The sequence below is a fragment of the Pipistrellus kuhlii genome, unplaced genomic scaffold (assembly GCF_014108245.1).
Source record: "Pipistrellus kuhlii isolate mPipKuh1 unplaced genomic scaffold, mPipKuh1.p scaffold_m20_p_5, whole genome shotgun sequence".
Lineage (NCBI taxonomy): Eukaryota > Metazoa > Chordata > Mammalia > Chiroptera > Vespertilionidae > Pipistrellus > Pipistrellus kuhlii.
The window spans coordinates 80,513,834-80,533,733 of NW_023425551.1; the positions used below are offsets into that span (position 1 = coordinate 80,513,834).

The following is a 19,900-nucleotide window of genomic DNA, read 5'->3' on the forward strand; positions in this document are numbered from 1 at the left end:
AATCAGGGAACTAATAAAAGAAAATGTCCAATCATTGAAGAAAGAAATTCATTATTAGATTGAATGTTTCCAATAAACAGTTCACTAGAAACACTATATTGAAATTTTAGGACAACAAAGATGAAGAACAAAAAATAGCCTAGAAGCTTCCAGAGAGAAAAAGCAGGTCACCAATAAAATAATATTAAGTCGACATCAGATTGGATGCTAAAAGACAATGGAACACTATTTCCAAAGTTTCAAAGGGAAATGAAGTATTCGAGGAGGAGGGGGAATTAAGATTTTTTTTTTGTGCTACAAGGAGAAAGTCTGCCGCCCTCATATTCTTTGAAGAATTCCTAGGGGAGGTGCTTCAGTTACCAGAAAAAGTGAATTCAAGAGAGGAAGACGTGGGATGTTGAAACTGGTGAACAAAGAACCTAGTAAAACTTGTAGTGACGTCTAAATAATGATGGAGCCACGATGTAAACATTTTTAAAACAATAAGCGGGAGCCGTAATCCACTCTATGATCTCAACCTGGGAGGTGGCAAGTGGGCATGAGAGGGAAGTTAAAGTATGCTCAGGAGGAAAGCTTCCTGATTAGCTCTATGCATGGATAGAAAATCCCAAGTCAGAGAACACAGGATTCAATTTTTAAAAAATCCTAGGGGCCCGAAGCACAAAGATTTGTGCAAGAATAGGCCTTCCTTCCCCTGGCTGCCAGCACCGCCTTCCACCTCTCGCCTTGTCGCATCAATTTGCATATTCCTTCTGTGTAGGCTGTGGGCACCGCCATCTTTGTTGCGGAATTATGGTCAATTTGCATATTCTGTCTTTATTAGATAGGATGTTTTTATTGATTTCAAAGAGGGGAAGAGAGAGGGAGAGAGAGATAGAAACATTAAAGATGAAAGAATCATTGATTGGCTACCTCCTGCACATCCTTTACTGGGGATCAAGCCCACAACTGGGGCATGTGCCCTGACCAGGAACCCAACCCTGACCTCCTGGTCCCTAGTCCCTGGGTTGGTGCTCCACCGCTGAGCCACAGCAGCAGGACAATGATTCAGTTTAAGAGTCACCAATGACAGATGGGGAACTGGAGAATCAGCATCCAAATCTCTACAGTGAATTTTATTTTATTTTAAAAACATATTTTATTGATTTTTTTACAGAGAGGAAAAAAGGAGAGAGAGAAACATCGATGAGAGAAAAACATAAATCAGCTGCCTCCTGCATACCCCCTACTGGGGCTATGCCTGCAACCAAAGTATATACCCTTGATTGGAATTGAACCTGGGACCCTTGAGTGCGCAGGCCAATGCTCTAGTCTAGCCAAACCGGTTAGGGGATTGCAGTGAATGTTAAATGGGGCAAAGAAAACGTAATCAAAACACTTTCATCCTCTCACCATCGCCAAGCCAGGGCTGGGGAGGAACCCCCGTCGCTACTTGCTGCATGAGAAGTAAGTGGTCAAGAGTGGCCCATGCCGGACACAGCAAGGTGCTCCGGGCGCCTCGGCCATGTCCCCGGGGGGAATGGAGGCGGCGCTGGCCGGCGGCCGCACTGTGGCCGCAGTGGTCAGAGGGCAGGCGTGGAGCCCGCTGAGGGCTTGGCTCCCAGCCCTGCCGGCCCCTAGCAGCGTGCCTGGCCGTGAGCAGGTGCTGCTCCCTGTGAACCTCAGCTGGCGTCCGTAAAACTGTGGACGATGAAATCCGCCTCTCGGGGTGTGTGTGTGTGTGTGTGTGTGTGTGTGTGTGTGTGTGACCCAGGAAGATAAGGTGCAGAAACCTTCTAGGACCAAGGAGCTCTGACACATGGTCATTCTTTTTGTTGAGGACACCAGTGACTACCAGCCAGTTTCAAATGGTTCTGTGCCCGGGTACCCTTCACAGAGAAGACCCCTCTTCCCCCCCTTCCCGCAGTTCCTACAGCTCCCATCCACCCCTCCGGCCGCTGCGCACTCAGCTGTCCTCGGAAAGTCTTGTCCTCTGTGAACCCAGACACCTGCCCACACAGACCTCTCCCCCGGGGACCAGTGGAGGCGGAGGGCTGGTCCCTTGATTGACAGCAGCTCTGGGCTGAGTGGGCACGCCCGCCCTCCCTCCCAGCCACCAGCGTCCCCTCTGATGTCCCAGGGCCTGCCATTCCTGGACCAGAGAGGATCCCTCTGTGACGTTCTTACCCTCGGACAGTTCTCTTATTGTAGGCAGTTCCTGGGACAGCACCTGAGTCCGGTTCTCACCGTGAGTCACAGACTCCTGTGTCTTAACCTCCCAACGGGCAGCTGTCGCCTGGGCTGTGTGTCCCAAGAGGGCAGAGCTCGGAAAAGGATTTCAATGTTGTGAAGAGAAAGATGCAGGAAGCGTATTCTTAGAGTCAAAAGGTATTCTCCATCGGTTATCCTCTCGGTGTTATTGCTTCTGAAACAGGCCCGGGAGCAGTGAGCCTCTAATGGGAGGGTCTCAGACTAGAAGGTGAATTAAAAAACACATAAGGGGCCAGAGGCAGGCCCTTCCCCTCCAGAAGCTTGCCACCCAGGGGCCACCGGGGCGGCCAGGCCAGGCCGGCTCTGGCCACGGGGTCTGGGGGGGAGCAGGGCAGCTGGTGGGACTGAGTTGTTAATGCTGAGGCTCACAGCCCTGACATTCCAGACGAGGAAACCGAGGCCTGAGAGAGGAAGTGGCTCCCTCATCCACAGTGGGGGGCCCGAGAGGAAAGCAGGCAGGGCTAACGTAGCTCGGGTGGGGCTGGGAGGGGGTCAGAGGGAGATGGAATCAGAGCGGAGTGAGGGCACCACTCCCCCCTCAGGGCTTTCTCTGTGCCACCCCCCCCAGGCTGCCCCTCCCACATCGGGTGAGGGGAGGCCTCCCCCCCTTGGCCAGGGAAAGAATCGGAAACAGTGCCTCTGAATGAAGACATTCTGTCTTTCTCCTCAGAACAGTGGCCATTGACAGCTACCGAACTGGAGCAGAAATGACTAATCCCAGGTGCTGGGAGCCAGGAGGGTGGGGGGGGGGGGCCGGAGGTCTGGGAGAGCCTGTCCTGCCTCCCCGAGACCCCTGCGCCCCTGCTCCTGAGGCACTTCCGGGGCAGCTGGCTTTCCGTTTGGAACGCCACTGCTCCGGGCTCTGAGGGGCCGCCAGCCCGGGTGCCCCGGCACTCGCCACCGACGCCCCAAGGAGATGGGCCTCAGTTCCGGCCGCTGGGGAGTGGGCAGGGCCCAGTGGGGGCCCCGGAGGCCAGGGACTGACCCGCCCCTCACTGTGGGAACCCCGGGCAGAGACAATGAGCCCGTGGAGAGCGGGGATGACGCACTTTGGTGGCCACAAGCCGCTTCTGACGGTCCCCCACCGGGGAGCTGCGGAAACCTCGTCCCACCCAGCGCGGCCTTTGTCTGCACCACATGTTTGTCCTTTGGGGAGATTTTTGTGGGTTTTCCCGTCTTTCTCCGGCGCTCAGCGCCCCGAGGGGGACAGAGGCCATGTGGGGCGAGCGATGAGGTGAGAGGCATGTGCAGCATGAGGCGGGGCAGTCTGCCCAAAGCACACCCTCTGTGCCCCAGGCCCCCCCGGCCCAGGCCCCGGCCCCTTCTCTGCAGGGACCTGCGCCTCTCCCGGGCCTTCAGCTGCTTCCTCTCTCTTCCCTCAGCTTCCTCGCTCCTTCTCTGCTTCTCTTTCTATCCCTTCATGCCGCTTCCTCCACCCGCCCCACACCTCACCATTCCTGCCCTCTGTGCCCTCCGCTCCCTCTGCCGGTTTGACCCGTGCAGCTGCCATCACCCCTCCTTTTTCCTGGACCCCAGCCCTCTGCAGGGTCTCCAGTGCCAAAGCTCCGGAAGTGTGTGCCCTTGCCCCTGGGTGACTCCATGTACCCCTGCCCCGTGCCATCTCCCAGTGGCAGTCAGAGGCCCCGGCTTTTGTTCCTCCCCCCCCCCCCCCCCCCGCCCCCATGCCTTCTCCAAAGCAAATGCTCGATTAATGTTGGTTTGCTGGCCGTGAGCCAAATTAAAGCGTCTCGGTGATAGAAGAGACCTGGCTCATCCAGGAATTCAGAGGCCGAATCCCGGCAGCAGGGCGTCTGGCTCCACTCCCATCGCCTCCAGGGATGGAAATCTCACCGCTTCCGGGCAACCTGTTCCCTCTCCGGAGAGCTCTGACCACAAGAAAGTCCCTTCTCAGACCGAGCTAATCCCCCCACCTCCGCTTCTGCCCCGCTCCCAGCTGGGCCCTCCGGCCTCAGCCGTCCTGTGGATAGCTGAAGTCTTGTCTTCTCCTTTCTTTTCTCTTTTTTCAAAATTATTTTTATTTGCCGAAACCGGTTTGGCTCAGTGGTAGAGCGTCGGTCTGTGGACTGAAGGGTCCCAGGTTCGATTCCGGTCAGGGGCGTGTGCATTGATTGCGGGCACATCCCCGGTAGGGGGTGTGCAAGAGGCAGCTGGTCGATGTTTCTCATCGACGTTTCTAGATCTCTATCTCTCTCCCTTCCTCCTCTCTGTAAAATATCAATAAAATATATTTAAAAAATTATTTTTATTTTTTTGAAATAAAAATATTTATAAAAATATTCAGAGAGGAAGGAAGAGGAAAAGAGAGATAGAAACATCAATGATGAGAGAGAACCGTGTCTCCTGCACGCCCTACACTGGGGATCGAGCCTGCAACTCGGGCACGTGCCCTGGACCGAGAATCGAATCCAACCGTGACTTCCTGGTTATGGTGGACGCTCAACCCCTGAGTCATGCCAATGGGGCTGAAGTCTTCTCTTTTCCTGGGGAAACACCCTTTGTCCTAACGACCGGTGCCCCAAGGCCCGGATGGCCACAGCCTTCACCCCACCCCCACCCCCACCCACACCGAGCCTCTCCCCGACCCCTGCTGACGCGTGGTCCTGACACCATTTCCCTCTTTCTGGGTCAAAATGGCTGTGTGACCTTCCAGGAGGGGCTTGCCTCCGGTGATTTGGGGGATGTCCTGGAGGAGGGCCCACTCTCCCCTCCCGCTGTCTGGGAGCAGCCCTGCTCCCCAGTGCTGGAGGCACATCTGACACCGGCTGACCCTCTGGAGGCCTGGCTGTCTTCTAGGCCCTCTGCGCGCACTCTGACGCGGGTTCGCTGAGGGAATGCGCAGTGTGTCAGACCAGAGGTGACTCACCGGGCCATTTCAGGCCGGGAGATATTTTGGGACGAGCAGATCTTGTGGCGCCTGCCGGCCTCTCCCGACCTCCGTGGTGCCGGTGGCGGTGCCGGCCAGCCTCCAGCCTCCAGCACCCAGCACCCAGCCTCCAGCCTCCAGCCTCCAGCCTCCAGCTCCCAGCCCCCAGCCTCCAGCCCCCGGCCTCCGGCCTCTAGCCTCCAGCCCCCAGCCTCCAGCCCCCAGCCTCCGGCCTCCAGCCCCCAGCCTCCAGCTCCCAGCCCCCAGCCTCCAGCCTCCAGCTCCCAGCCCCCAGCCTCCAGCCCCCAGCCTCCAGCCCCCGGCCTCCGGCCTCTAGCCTCCAGCCCCCAGCCTCCAGCCCCCAGCCTCCGGCCCCCAGCCCCCAGCCTCCGGCCCCCAGCCTCCAGCCCCCAGCCTCCAGCCCCCAGCCTCCGGCCTCCAGCCCCCAGCCTCCAGCTCCCAGCCCCCAGCCTCCAGCCCCCAGCCTCCGGCCTCCAGCCTCCAGCCTCCAGCTCCCAGCCCCCAGCCTCCAGCCCCCGGCCTCCAGCCTCCAGCCTCCAGCTCCCAGCCCCCAGCCTCCAGCCCCCAGCCTCCAGCCCCCGGCCTCCGGCCTCTAGCCTCCAGCCCCCAGCCTCCAGCCCCCAGCCTCCGGCCCCCAGCCCCCAGCCCCCAGCCTCCAGCCCCCAGCCTCCAGCCTCCAGCTTCTGCATTAGGACCCAGTACTTCCCCAGCCCCATAGCCGGGCAGTTACTGAGACCCATGCTTTGCCGCCTTGCATAGGTCGCTGCTTTTCCTAAGTTTGTGTGTCTCGTAGCAGATGAAGGACCTTCTGAGGAGAAGGACGGAGGCCTGGCAGTCCTCTGACCAGTGGTCAGCATCTTGACCACGGTGGGGCTTATACAAGGTCTGTGCTTATTGAAACCCATCTACCGGAATACTTAAAGTGCTTGTGTTTTGTTGTATGTGCTTTATACTTCGATGAAGGCTTTTATTTTATTTTATTTTTTGGGTTTTTGTATCCCTTACAGAGTCTAAGCCTCACATCTTGCTCGGGCCTGGATTCACGTGCATTTGTGGTGATTTGCTGAGTTAGGCTGTGCCTAGAGCGACAGCCGAGAGCCCTCTGAGTGTGTGTTACAACTTCCGGCTCGAGGGGGCTCCTCAGACAACGTGGCTGGAAGAAAAGTCACGGTCTGGCCTGGCCTCCCAGCTGGTCCTCCTGCCCAGTGAGTGGCTCAGGCCCAAATCAGGGAGACACACCCGAGTCCTCACCCGCCTCTCCTGCGGTGCTCTCCGATGCCACGGCCACCGCCATCACAGGACTGCTGTGCTTGCTGGCCCCGCACGCGAGCTAGCTCTGCCCCGTCTTGCCAATCACTCACCGGGAGAGTTGGAGGCTCCTGCCCGAAGCCCTCAATGCGGGGGCTGCTACCCGAGGCCAGTCACCAGACCGTGACTGAGTCCCACGGGCCCCCATCGCCCTGTTCCAGACGCCACCCCGCTCCTGACGGCTGCTGCCCCCGGGCCAGGGCGTTCGCCGTCCTGCCTGAGCTCTGACTCAGGTGTCTGGCCCCGTGGAGGCTGGGCCTGCCCTTCTGCCCGGTGCCTGGCGCCTTCGTCTCACCCTGAGCTCGGAGGGAGTCCTCACAAACAGACGCAGCGCTGCTGGGCGCAGGCCGGGTGGCCCTCTCCGCCTCTCTGTGCTCTGCGGTCTGTTCCAACGACTCGGGAGGGAGTGACCCGTCTGGTCTGCCGAGTGCAAGCTCGCCAGGGCAGGGAAGCCGTGAGTGGGTGATGGACGCGTCTTCCATTTCACGAAAACCACGCAGAGGTCCCACACCATCACAGGCAGACCAGGCGCTGATGGGGACTCCGGCGGCGGTGGGCTGTGGGTGGCTGGTGGGGGGCGCTGGGTCGGCCGTTCTGGGGGAGCTATTTGACAGCCTCTTGTCAAGTGGAAGAGCCCCCCCCCCCCCCCCCGTCTTTACTCTGGAGAAACGCTCCTGCAAGTGGGTTCGTGGCTGTGCTGCGTGCAGGCACAAAGGCTGGGGGGACCCGCGTGTCCCTCCGTGTGGACACTGGGCGGTCACACGGTGGATTGCATACGGCACGGCGTCTGCCTCAGCTTCACTCAGCCACGTGGATGTACCCCGTATAATACCACTCACATGGTCTTTAAATAAATGCAAAACAATGCGGCATATTGTTAATCGTGTATATGAGGATTCAGGGCAGGATGGTTGGAGCCTAGGGCTCAGGTCCCCCCTCTGCAAAGGGCAGATGCTATTGATATATCGCTTATTTCAACACACAGAGTAAAAGAGGTGACGGGCACCAAATTCAGGAGGAGAATCCAGGGGGAAGGGCGGGGGCAGAGAGGGGTACGTGAGTCAGGGACACAGAGGGCTCACCAGTGTTTGTGATGTGACTTTTTATTCCGTGGTCATCACCTCTGTTCAGCAGACGTTCGAGGCTCCTTCCCCTTCCAAATGCGGAGCAGGATTGTACTTCCCGGTTCCCGGATCCAGGTTCCCAGGGCCCTGTGACTGGTTCTGGCCAATGAGCTGTGAGCTAGAGCCTTAGATTGGTGTTTCTGACAGCATTTGGGCGGCGCTGTTCCGTCAGCCGGGGCCCCTGAGAGATTCAGGGAGCCTTCGCTCACCCTGGAGGACACATGGTGGAGGAGGAGGCAGCCAGTGGCCGAGGCACAAGGGTGTTAAGACACTGAGATGTCAGGGTTGTTTGTTACGGCAGCATAAGCCAAGCTGTTCTGACTGGCACATACCTTTTAGCGTGTCGAGAATATTTCATTTAAAAAAGTGAAATGAGGGAAACCATCCTTGCCTTTTAGGCCAGTGCCAAGATTTGTCAAGGGAAGACGGGCCTGCAAGGTTGTGTTTCCATTGCTGTTTCCTTAAAATAAAAACCTTTTCTAGCTCCCTTTTGCCCGAGCGTTGGCGATGGACACGATCAGCATTGACCTCGGGGAGACTTCAGGCCGGAGTGCCCCAGCGTCTCAGTACACCTTCCTTAGAGACCACTCAGCACCCTGGCTCCGGGGCAGGCTCAGCCCCAGGAAGCCGTGCAGTCGCGCTGGGCCTGAGACGCCTGCAGGGCAGACTCCTTGGCACCTTCTCCCGGCTTCGGAGTCCCTCCTCCCTGAGCGCGGGAACAGCAGCCAGGGCAGACAGGGGATCAGGGCAGGCACCGTCCTCCCTGAGCACAGGAACAGCAGCCAGGGCAGACAGGGGATCAGGGCAGGCACCGTCCTCCCTGAGCACAGGAATAGCAGCCAGGGCAGACAGGGGATCAGGGCAGGCACCGTCCTCCCTGAGCGCGGGAACAGCAGCCAGGGCAGCCAGGGGATCAGGGCAGGCACTGTCCTCCCTGAGCGCGGGAACAGCAGCCAGAGCAGACAGGGGATCAGGGCAGGCAGGATGTGGGGAAGGTCTGGCCTTCGGGCTGGGCGGGTGTGGGAGCCTGAGCCTGGGCCCCAGGAGCTGGGCCTGCGGCCTCCGCCTCACCTGCCTCCGGAGGCAGTGCTCCTGGATCACCTCGATGGAGGGAGGGAGAGGAGCTGCAGTAATACCTGGATTTCTGTGGCTTTTCTTTCTAAAACGTCAGAATACTCCCTTCTCTGCTCTCGGGTGGCCTCCCCCAGGACAGGGCAAGGGGAGGAAGACGCTCCCATTTCCCATCCCGTGGGGAAAGGGGCCCAGAGCGGGAAGGAAATGGCCTGCGACAGAGCAGGACAGACCCCCCCCCCCAGCTGGCCCTAGACCCCCCTGGGGGGCTGGCTGGCTCCTCTCTGGGCAGCAGCCTCGGGGCTCCCAGTGCCCCCTCTGAGGGGTGAGCGGGGCCCTGGCGGCCCCCTCAGCCTGGCCTGGGCTGGGCGGCGAGGAGGCGGCCCCGGGAGCGAAGGTCAGCGCCTCCCTCGAACGTGACGCCGGGCTGGCGGGGAGCCCCGCGGTCCTGCCACCGGGGGGCAGGCCAGGGGAGCTGCCAGCACAGGGGCCTGAGGAGCATCCAGATAACGCCACGGGGAGCCTCTGCGGGGGGAAATGACATCGCCGGGCTTTAAATGGCTGGGCTTGGAGCCCCAGGGCCCGGCGGCTGTTAGTTCCTGGACGCCGAGGGCCGGGGCACTGTTTGCACAGGCTGTCAGGTCTCAGGCATCGTCCCGCCGCCGCCCCACCTCGCCTCCGCTTTCCCATGTGACTGCAACAAGGGCAGCTTGTGTCCAGCAGCAGCCTGGGTTTCCACCGACCGCATGCATATTTTGTCCTTCTTACGAGTGACACAGCTCAGGTCAACAGCAAACGCCTGAGGGTTTTCTCTGTAACCCGGTGTCTCCGTAATGAAAGGTGATGTGTAAGCGCCCGCATGGCAAACACCGCGTCTGTGGCCGTGTGTCCAGCCAACGAATGAGTTCATCCCCCAACGCATTTGAGCGCCGACTCAGAACACAGAGTAAACAAGAGCCCGGGCTCAGAGCACAGCCATCCCTCCCCCGGCCACCAGCGGGGTCTTCTGGCCCCGGCGGGCATCCGGGCAGCTAGCTCCAGTCTCTGAGTCCTGCTCTCATCACCACGCCCCCGCTGGCCAAGCTGAGAATGATGAAGAGGAGGAGGCAGGCAGGGACAGGTCGTGGTGGCTGGAGAATACGAATCATCATCAGTTCCCAGATGCTCAGCAGCAGGACAGGGAGGGCTGGAGAAGGCAGGACAAGATGTGTGGACGTGGGAGGGGCCGCTTGCCTCGGTGAGGAACTGGCGTCTGATAAAAGCCGATCACAGTGGCTCAAACGCAGCGTTTCTGCTCTCCCGTGAAGGCCCAGCCCTGGGCTGCACAGCAGCTCCAGCCTCCAGGGTCCTCCTGGCCCTGCTCGGTCATCCTCAGACGCTGCTCGGTCATCCTCAGACGCTGCTCGGTCATCCTCAGACGCTGCTCGGTCATCCTCAGACGCTGCTCGGTCATCCTCAGACGCTGCTCGGTCCTCGTGGCCCAAAACAGCTGCTGAGGTTCCATGCATTACATCCGTAGCCCAGAAAGAGAACAAAGAAGGCCAGAAGGCCAGAAAGGGTACATCTCCCTGCCCCCTTCTGAGGAGCGACCTACAAGCCACCCACCAGCCTCTGGTTGTTCCTCATTAACCAAAACCGTCCCATGGCTGTGCCACGCTGCCAGCCCGCCCTGGGGATTGGTGCCTTTGGCAGGCGCGCTGCCCGCTGTGCCCGGTGGGAGGGGAGGCGGCCCTGGGACGCGCCCGGCAGCTCTCACAACTGGGGGTGAGACAAGAGGAAACTCTACCAACTGGGCCCCCCCCCCCCCCCCCCCCCCGCGCCCCGTTCGGCAGCTGTCGGGGGCCAGCGGCAGTTCTGTGCCTAAGCCGATCCCTCTGCACCGGAGGGCGCGGTCCCGGGGGAAGCGAAGCCCAGTGGCCACCGCGCAGATGGAAATGTGCCCCAGTCCCCGAAGGAGACGGGGATACAGTCAGGGAGAGAGTGCGGTACCGGCCCGGCTCAGGGGACCAGGCCACTGAGCACGGTGCTGGGGGCAGGTGTGAGGCAACAGGCCTTTCACAGCAGCGATGGCCCCGACGCGGACCCAGGGCCCTCCTCCCGCAGTCCCGCTCGGGCACACGCGGGCTGTGACGAGGACGTCCCCACCGCAGCTCCCGGCAGCAAAACGCGGGAAACGGGGCGGCCTGTCGGAAGGGCCATGTCATAAATCAGTGAAGGCGAACTTCATGTGTGCAGATAACATTTCTAAAAAGACTGCTGTACAGCCACAGTGGTTCCTATGGTGCAGAGAAATATGTCTGACGAGACTCCATTTTTATGCATCTGTGTGTATGCAAATGTGGAAGAGACGTTTGCATGCGTTTACGTGAACCTGGGTGAAAATACAGAGGCGTTCACCTCAGTCCTCCGTGTGGGCTCCTGGCAGAGGGGGTGATGCTGGCGCGGGGACCAAGGAGCAGGGGAGGAAAGAGGAGACGCCTCACCACATGTCCGCACTTATGCGGCAGTGACACTCCTGTGGGTGTGTGTTTAAGGCCTTTTAATTGGTTCTCAAACAAACAGCTCAGGTGGCAGCAGCCGGTCCCCCGCAGCGCTGGGCTGGGGACCCAGGGCTGGGCCTGGCGCCTAGGTGCTGCAGCTTCACCAGGTAGGATGTCTGTGTCCCTCACCCTCATCTCCGGGGAAGCGGAGACCAAACGGGAATTTTCCATGAGGGCGTGGGGGCTGCTGAAAGGCCCATTATGGCGGGAGGAAGGCCAGCAGGGCACTGGGACAGCACGGCCTGGGTCAGGGTGGGGGGCCCCAGCTATGCAGCTATTCACGCACTCACACCCCATCCCCCGTGCTGCTCCTCAGAGCTCTCAGGAGCAGGATTCATGTGAAGCCTGATGCCCCAGAGTGCTTGGGGCTGCCCCATCTTAGGACCAAGAGTGGCTCAGGCCCAGGCTGCCTGTGTGTGTGGCTTTCCCTCCCTGGGCCTAACAGGAGCCCTAACCCAGAGGGCCAGCAGCAAGGCCTTCCACAGGCCCTGACCGGGGTGTCCCCTCTGGTGTCCCCCACCTCCCTCCGGAGCCCTGGGCCACATTTCCTCCCCCAGAATCCCACCGATGGGCTCGATCCTGCTTTCTTGCTGGCCTGCGTTTCACGCCCCCACCCACACTCCCCAACTCGCCCCCACAGTCCGACAGGGCCGCCCCGAGGACAGGGCCTCACTTCCCAGAACAAACCACATGCGGCCCAACACACAGGTGGCGTCTTCCACCAGAATTCTTCCGGCAGGGACAGAGCAAGGGCCGTGGAGCCAGGAGATCCTCCCTGATCCCTGAATGAAACTCTAATGAGGTCTTAGACGGAGCCGGAGCCCAGGGCGGCTGAGGAGCTGGGGGCAGGAGGGCAGAGGTGTGACAGGACGTGCAGCTTAAAGGAAACCAGGAGCAGAAGTCTCAGGGTGGAGTCGAAGGGGCCAAGAAGCTTCTCTTGTTCCCTGGCCCCGGGCTGTGTGCCAGGAGAGGAAAACGCTTCCAGAAAGTGCTGGTCCGGGTTTAGTGGCTCCGAGGGAAAGATTTCCTCCCCGCACTGAAGCAAGAACCAGGCGGCAAACCAAACCCTTCCTACTCCCTCCGTGGCCAGAGAGAGGCGGGGATGGGGATGGGAGGGATGGACAGAGCCCTGGACTTGGGGTCAAAGGTCTGGATCAGAGCCATGGCCTCAGCCCCTTGATCCTGGGAAAGTTCCTCGATTTTTTTGCGCCTCAGTTTCCACACCTGCAGCCTGGGGATAATTTCCTTCTAACGCAGTCTGCCGGCGGATGGCGAGTCCCTGCCTCAGCCCTGCACACACAGCACATCCCCAGCAACAAGCCTGTGCACACCAGTGCTCAGAGCGGCTCTGCTCACAGCAGCCCACACCGGAAGCAACCGGGTGTCCCCCGACAGACGAGCGGGTCAGCAAAACGAGGTCCACCCGCAGGACAAGGCCGGTCGCCATCGGAAGACTGCGGCCCTGAGCCTGGGTGAGCCTTGGAGACGGAGGCCGGGCCGCAGAAGCCGGTCGGTCCCAAAGGACAGATGCTGTGTGATTCCCATTTCGCTCAGCGTTCACAGACATGGAGTGCAGGACAGAGGTTGCGGGGCTGGGGGAGGGACACGGAGAGTTACTGCTTAACGGGCAGCATTTGGGGGATGATGCAAACATTTTGGAAATAGTGGTCATGGTTGTACAACAGTGTGACTAATGCCACTAAGTTTATACTCTTCAGAATGGTTAAAATGGCCAATTTTATACATTCATCCCCTCCCTACCCCCCCCCCCCCCCACACACACACACACACACGGGCTGTGGGACCTGGTTGTGAGGAGAAAGCTCTGTCTTTAGCAGCTTTTGTGACAGCTCCCAACCAGGCAGCCAACCAACCAACCGCAGTGGAGTGAAGCGCGGTCCTTGCACAGTGGTCCGCTCTGAGTCCGGGGACTCTCACAGACACAGCGCCGCGCACTCAGCTGGACACGAAAGAGAAGGACCTGTCTGGTCCCATCTGTGCGAGGCTCCGAAACAGGCAGTGAAGCCACTGCGCCGGCTGCCGGCGGGCTACCCGTTGGGGGTTTTCGGGGCCGCCACAGTCCTACTTCTTGGTTTAGATGCTGTTACCGAGGTAACACTCGGGGGAAATTCTCCATGCTGTTTACACTTCCCATGTGTTCTTTTCTGTGCACTGGACATGTTTCCTTTAAGGAGACTTTCTCCGAGGTTCTGGTTTGAGTCTTGAGTGAAGGGGATGGTGAACTAGAAAGTAAAGCTACCGCAGCCTGACTCACACACCCGCTCTGCGCCAAGCCAGAGGGCAGGGCGCTGGGTGATCCCGGCTGCCCCACGCCCCACGCCCCCGGGAGCTGCGAGCAATGAGTTTTTTAACCTGAATAGTCAACTTTCCACAGCGCACCCTGTCGGGGACCTGGAAGGGAAGGGGGTACACCCCAGCAAGAAAAGGCCCTGACCCCCATGTTCCAGCCTCTGGGGTTGCAGGCGCACAGCAGGCCATCAGCAAGCCCCGTGGGGGGCCTGTGTCAGAAACCTTCCTCACGTGCACCCCTGAGGTCCCACTACCCCTTGGGGAGCTGCTTGCTCTCCGCCCCCCTCCTCGGACACTGGGGGGAGCTGACCTAAGACACTGGCCTCGGCCCTGGGTCACCCAAGGTGACTGACTCCGAACACCAAACGGCCCTGCACAGGGGTGGGGGAGGGGATGGTTTATATATTTGCTTGGTGACAAAGTGCTGAATAATAGATCCGGCTGGTTTTGGTTTCTCCCCCACCGGCCTGACCAGTGTGTTGGCCTTTGACTCAATCGGCAAGCTATTTTGGCCTGTGGGGCCCCAGAACTTGGTTTCTGCCCCTGGAGGCCTCCCCTCTCCCGGGGTTTGGGCCGCCCCCAGGTGTCAGGTTTGTTTGCCTGCCTGTCTGGGCCCTGAGGGCTGAAGCAGGACCTTTGCCAGACCCTGATTTTACGTGACCCGGGGCACGTAAAACGTTTTACATGACGTCCTGCTTGCAGTCTCTCCTGCACAAGCCAGTGGCAGCGGCATCTCTGTTCTCCTTCCACTGGTCCCGCCAACTCTGCCTCCCCCTCCTCCAGGCTCCCCTGCCTCCCCCCCCCCCAGGCTCCCCTGCCTCCCCTCCCTCCAGGCTCCCCTGCCTCCCCTCCCTCCAGGCTCCCCTGCCTCCCCCCCTCTAGGCTCCCCTGCCTCCCCCCCCTCCAGGCTCCCCTGCCTCCCCCCCTCCAGGCTCCCCTGCCTCCCCCTCCCTCCAGGTCTCCTGCCTCCCTCCCTCCAGGCTCCCCTGCCCCCCCCCCCCGCCCCCCCCTCCAGGCTCCCCTGCCTCCCCTCCCTCCAGGCTCCCCTGCCTCCCCTCCCTCCAGGCTCCCCTGCCTCCCCCCCCTCCAGGCTCCCCTGCCTCCCCCCTCCAGGCTCCCCTGCCTCCCCCCCCTCCAGGCTCCCCTGCCTCCCCCCCTCCAGGCTCCCCTGCCTTCCCCGCAGCGAGTGGCTGGCAGCTCTCAGCACCGACGACAGCGCAGCACATCCCTCCGTGGATGGTGCTTTCTGCCGGCGTCAGCCCTCTGCTTGGGACTGAGGCTCATGCAGATTCTGAGATTCCCTCCACTTCAAAATGAGAAGAACAGGCCCTAGCAGTTTGGCTCAGTGGATAGAGTGTCGGCCTGTGGACTGAAGGGTCCCAAGTTTGATTCCAGTCAAGGGCATGTACCTTGGTTTCGGGCACATCCCCAGTAGGGGGTGTGCAGGAGGCAGCTGGTCGATGTTTCTCTCTCATCGATGTTTCTAACTCTCTATTCCTCTCCCTTCCTCTCTGTAAAAACCAATAAAGTACATTAAAATTTAAAGTAAAATAAAACGAAATGAGAAGAATGGGCACAGGAAGGTGAAGGAACTTGCCCAGGTCACACAGCTGGTGGGGGCCAGAGCTGCCCGTTTGTTTGTTTGTTTGTAGTATTTCTTTTTCTCCTTTCAAGTTCACAGAACTTTAATAGTACAAATTATTCAGATTGCAGATTATCAAAACATCAATAAAGTCCACATTAAAAAAAAAAAAAGACAAGCATGAAACAACCCAAAAACAATGAAAAGGAGAAAACAACATAAAGGAGATTCAGCAACAAGTCTCCGCAGCTTAGAACGGGAGACGGGGAGATAAGATGCTTACAGCGCACTTGTCCACTTTTGCCTCCTTGTTCCAGGCTGGATTTCTGATCACATTTCTTTCTTTCTTTTTAAAAAAAAATATATTTTATTGATTTTTTTACAGAGAGGAAGGGAGAGGGATAGAGAGTTAGAAACCTCGATGAGAGAGAAACATTGCCCATCTGCCTCCTGCACACCTCCCAATGTGGGGGGGGATGAGCCCAAAACCAGGGTACATGCCCTTGACCAGAATAAACCTAGGACCCTTCAGTCCACAGGCTGACGCTCTACCCACTGAGCCAAACCAGCCCTGATCTCATTTCTTTTTTCTTTTTTTTTAATATATTTTATTGATTTTTTTACAGAGAGAAAGGGAGAGAGATAGAGAGCTAGAAACGTCGATGAGAGAGAAACATCGACTAGCTGCCTCTTGCGCACCCCCTACTGGGGATGTGCCCGCAACCAAGGTACATGCCCTTGACCGGAATCGAACCTGGGACCTTTCAGTCCGCAGACCAACGCTCTACCGCTGAGCCAAACCAGCTTCGGCTGATCTCATTTCTTATCTTCATCCTGTGGCCGGCCATTTTCCTGGCCCTGGGATTTCTGGTTTTCTTTTTCAGCTGATGATCTGGTCTCCTCATCCTCCTTATTGTTCAGTGTGGGGAACTTTATTCATTGTCCTGACCACTGTGTTTCTTTTTGAGAATGGACTGTGATCATCAGCCTCTTTATCCCTGCTATTATTTGAACTATTTTTTTTTTTACGTCGCTGTGAACGCTGGGCCACCACAAGTTAGGTGTCCCTTTTCTGGCACCTCCTGCTTCAAACCAAAGGTCAGGAGGAGGGCGAGGCCCCTCTCAAGGTCTGATTCGCACTGAACATCCAGATGGAGCGAGCGTTCGCCCCTCTGCTGCCGGGCGGGGTCCGTCCCCCTGAGCGCGCCCAGGACACACCGCACCGTTCTGATCAGGGTGTTTAGACACATCCTCTTCCCACCTCAGACTCCCTCTTGGTTTCTATGTTTCTCTTTGTGTCCGCTTTGACTTCCTTCTCCCTCTGAGCGCCCTGAGTCCCCTCTCCTCCTCGTCTCTTTCCTCCCGGCCCTGCTGGCCCCTCTTGGGGCTCAGGGACCTCCCTCGTCCTGCTCCTGCTCCATGTCTGCGGCGTCTGCTGCCATCGCGGTCACACGTCTGCTCCTGCCCCCGCTTCTGCTCCGATCCGCGTTCTCCTGCTGTAACGGCGTTTGCCTGTGGCTGCAGCACGTTCTCTGCTCCGAGACCACAGGGCTGGCCTTTTCTCACTGTCATTACGCTCATGCTCCTCACTCTTCTTCTAACGCTCTAGACGTGAGTGTGACCAGCTGGCCTAGCCCCTCTCCCACCCCTTCCCGGCGTCCCCTGGAGAAGCTTCACTCCTGTTCCCTTCACAACCCAGGACCTCTCCCTGACCCCTGACCCCTAACCCCTGACCCCTGGCCGCGCCCTCTCTTCTTCATGCCCGTCCTGCTTGGTGTCTCTTTCCGCTTTGACTTCTCTTTGCTTTTACTCCTACTTTTAGATTTGCCCCTTTCCTTCACCTCGTTCTCATTACACTTACCTGGTTTTCCTCCGGAATTTCTTCTGATGTCTCTCTCTTTGCAGTTAGATTTATGGTCTTTAGCTTTCTTTATTTTCCTTTTTACTTCTTCTGTTTGGAATCTCAGACACATGCCTGCGATCAGTAATTTTTCTCTTTTACTCTCACTGGGCTTCTTTGCTTTTCTTTTATTTCATTTAACTCACTCTTATCCCCTTTATCCATCTTTCGCCACATGATACCCTCAAGCTCTGAGCTCTTTGCACCTCTGGGCTCTCACGTGGAGGAGCCTCGCTACTTCTGAAACGAATCCCTTGAGCGGGAGCTGGATGGAGTTGGGTAGCGCCTTGGTCCTCTCCTGGAATTTCCTGCCAGACCCAGTGGTGAGAGTCGCCTCTGGCTGGGAGTTGCGTGGCTTACACGCTGTCTCTGCTTTTCCTTTCCTTTCGCCAGCTTCAGGAGGGCATTTTCTCATTAGAAATCCATTTTCGGGTCTGGGGGTCTCTTCTGGACTGACAGAGGACTGGGGCTGTGCATCAAGATCCTCAGCCTTGTCCTAGCTGGTTTGGCTCAGTGGAGAGAGCGTCAGCCTGAAGACTGAGGGGCCCCGGGTTGGGTTTTGATCGAGAGCACACACCTCAGTTGCAGGCTCAATCCCTGGTCCTGGTTGGGGTGGGAGGCAACCAACCGACATGTTTCTCTCACAGTGATGTTTCTCTGTCTCTTCTTTCTAAAAATCAGTGAGAAAATATCCTCAACTGAGGATGAGCAACAACAACAACATAACAAACAAAAAAAGATTCTCAGCTTCACTCACTAGATGCACTGCTCTCACTTTCCTTTCGATTCTTTTTTGTGTGTTTTCAGGAATTCTTTTTTGTTTTGTGTTTTGTTTTGTTTGTTTGTTTTCAGGAATTCTTGTGTGTGTTTCTTTCTTTAAAATTCAAGGCATTGCCCTAACCGTTTGACCCAGTGAACAGCGCAACTGAAAGATCCCAGGTTCGATTCTGGTCAAGGGCATGTATGTTGGTTGTGGGCACATCCCCGTAGGAGGTGTGCAGAAGGCAGCTGATCGATGTTTCTCTCTCATCAATGTTTCTAATTATCCCTCTCTCTTCCTCTCTGTAAAAAATTAATAAAATATATTTTTTAAAATCAAGGCATTATTTTTAAAATATATTTTTATTGATTTTAGAGAGGGAGAGAGAGATAGAAATGTCACTGATGAAAGAGAATCTGATCGGCTGCCTCCTGCAGGTCCCCTACCAGGGATTGAGCCCGGAACCCGGGCATGTGCCCTTGGCCGGAATCAATCCCAGGACCCTTCAGTCCGCAGGCCGACACTTCATCCACTGAGCCAAACCAGCCAGGGCTCTTTATTTTTCTCTCTTTTTCTCATTCTCTTTCTTTCTTTCTTTCTTTCTTTCTTTCTTTCTTTCTTTCTTTCTCTTTCCTTCTTTTCCTTCCTTCCTTCCTTCCTTCCTTCCTTCCTTCCTTCCTTCCTTTCTTTCTTTTTATTTCTTTATTTTTATTTCTTTCTTACTTCCTTTCTTCCTTCCTTCCTTCATTCCTTTCCTTCCTTCCTTCCTTCCTTTTCTTCCTTCCTTCCTTCCTTCCTTCCTTCCTTCCTTCCTTCCTCCCTTCCTTCCTTCCTTTCTTCCTTTCTTTCATTTCTCTTCAGAAGCACCTTCAGAATCAGAAGAATTGGAAGAAGACAGACCCACGAGCTATCTGAGTCCCTGATGAGGAGGAGGAGGATTTACGCCTTTTCTCTTCTCTTTTCTTAGCTTTAGATTCGGGAACTGCTCTCCACAGCAGTGTCCACGCCTCAGCACCTGGCTTGCCGGTTGCATTGCTTTCTGGTTGCCGTTTCCCTCCACTGTCCTCACCGGAAACCACGCGCCCAGAGACAGCACCATGAGGAGCTGGTTCCCTTGTTATGAAGAACTGTGACCCATTTGCACCCTCTCCTCCGTTGGCTGTTGACCAGAGAAATTCTTTGTTGTATTTAACAACAAAAATCTCAGCTTCAAAAAAATCCTCCACAAATAGATCCTCTCCTCACCCACTTCCTTCGCCGAAGTCGCAGCTCTGAACCATAAACTCTGGGGAAGGGACACCCAGAGGGCAGTGGCTTCTGAGTTTATTGGTTTCCTGTCCCCTTTCACCTGTACTGACAACGGGAAATCTCGTGTGTTTGGAGGCACACGTCAGAAAACAGCTCTTCCAGCCGGTTCATTATTAATGGCAATGTCAAAAAGCATTGTGGCTCGGCAGGTGTGACTTAGGGTTGAGCATCAACCCATGAACCAGGAGGTCACAGTCAATTCCCAAGATTCTCTCTCATCGTTCATGTTTCCATCTGTCTCTCCCTTTCCCTTCCACTCTCTGAAATCAATAAAAACATATTAACAAGACAAACAAAACAATAAACATCATGGATGCCAAAGCTTCAGTCCCATGTCAATCTTTAAACAGAAAAATCAAGGACAAAGGGATCCAGTCCTTTTGGCTCTACACAGTACAGGCTCCTCTTCCCAGGTCTGGCCCTTTAACGCCCTCAAACCCGCCGCTGCCCGCAAAGCCCCCTCTTCGCCCCCTCCCCCACAGCGCAGACCTGTGTCTAGAGCCCACTCTTGGCCATTTCTAATTTCTTAACTTGCCTCTTAGTCACGTGAGCTGGGGCAAGCGATTTAACCCCGTGGTTTGTAAATGTGGAACCGTTAGAGAGGTCATGGCAGGCGTGGTGACACTTCCCCTGAAATATTTCAGCGCCTGTCTGCCAGGAGCCGGGACAGTTCCCGGTATGCCCTCCGTGCCTCAGCAGCTCGGGGATTTGACATTGACACAATACTATTTCTAGACAGCGTTTATTCCCAAATGTCCCTGTCTCGAACTGTCCTTTGTAACCGTTTCTTCCAATATGGAGTCCAATCAAGGACCACACAGTGTATTAGTTATAATGTTTTT

General features: G+C 57.1%; 1 pseudogene; it reads right to left on the reverse strand.

The window, feature by feature from the left end:
* Positions 1-16,812: 16,812 nt before the first annotated feature.
* Positions 16,813-19,392, reverse strand: LOC118706027 (annotated as a pseudogene).
* Between the last annotated feature and the right edge of the window lie 508 nt (positions 19,393-19,900).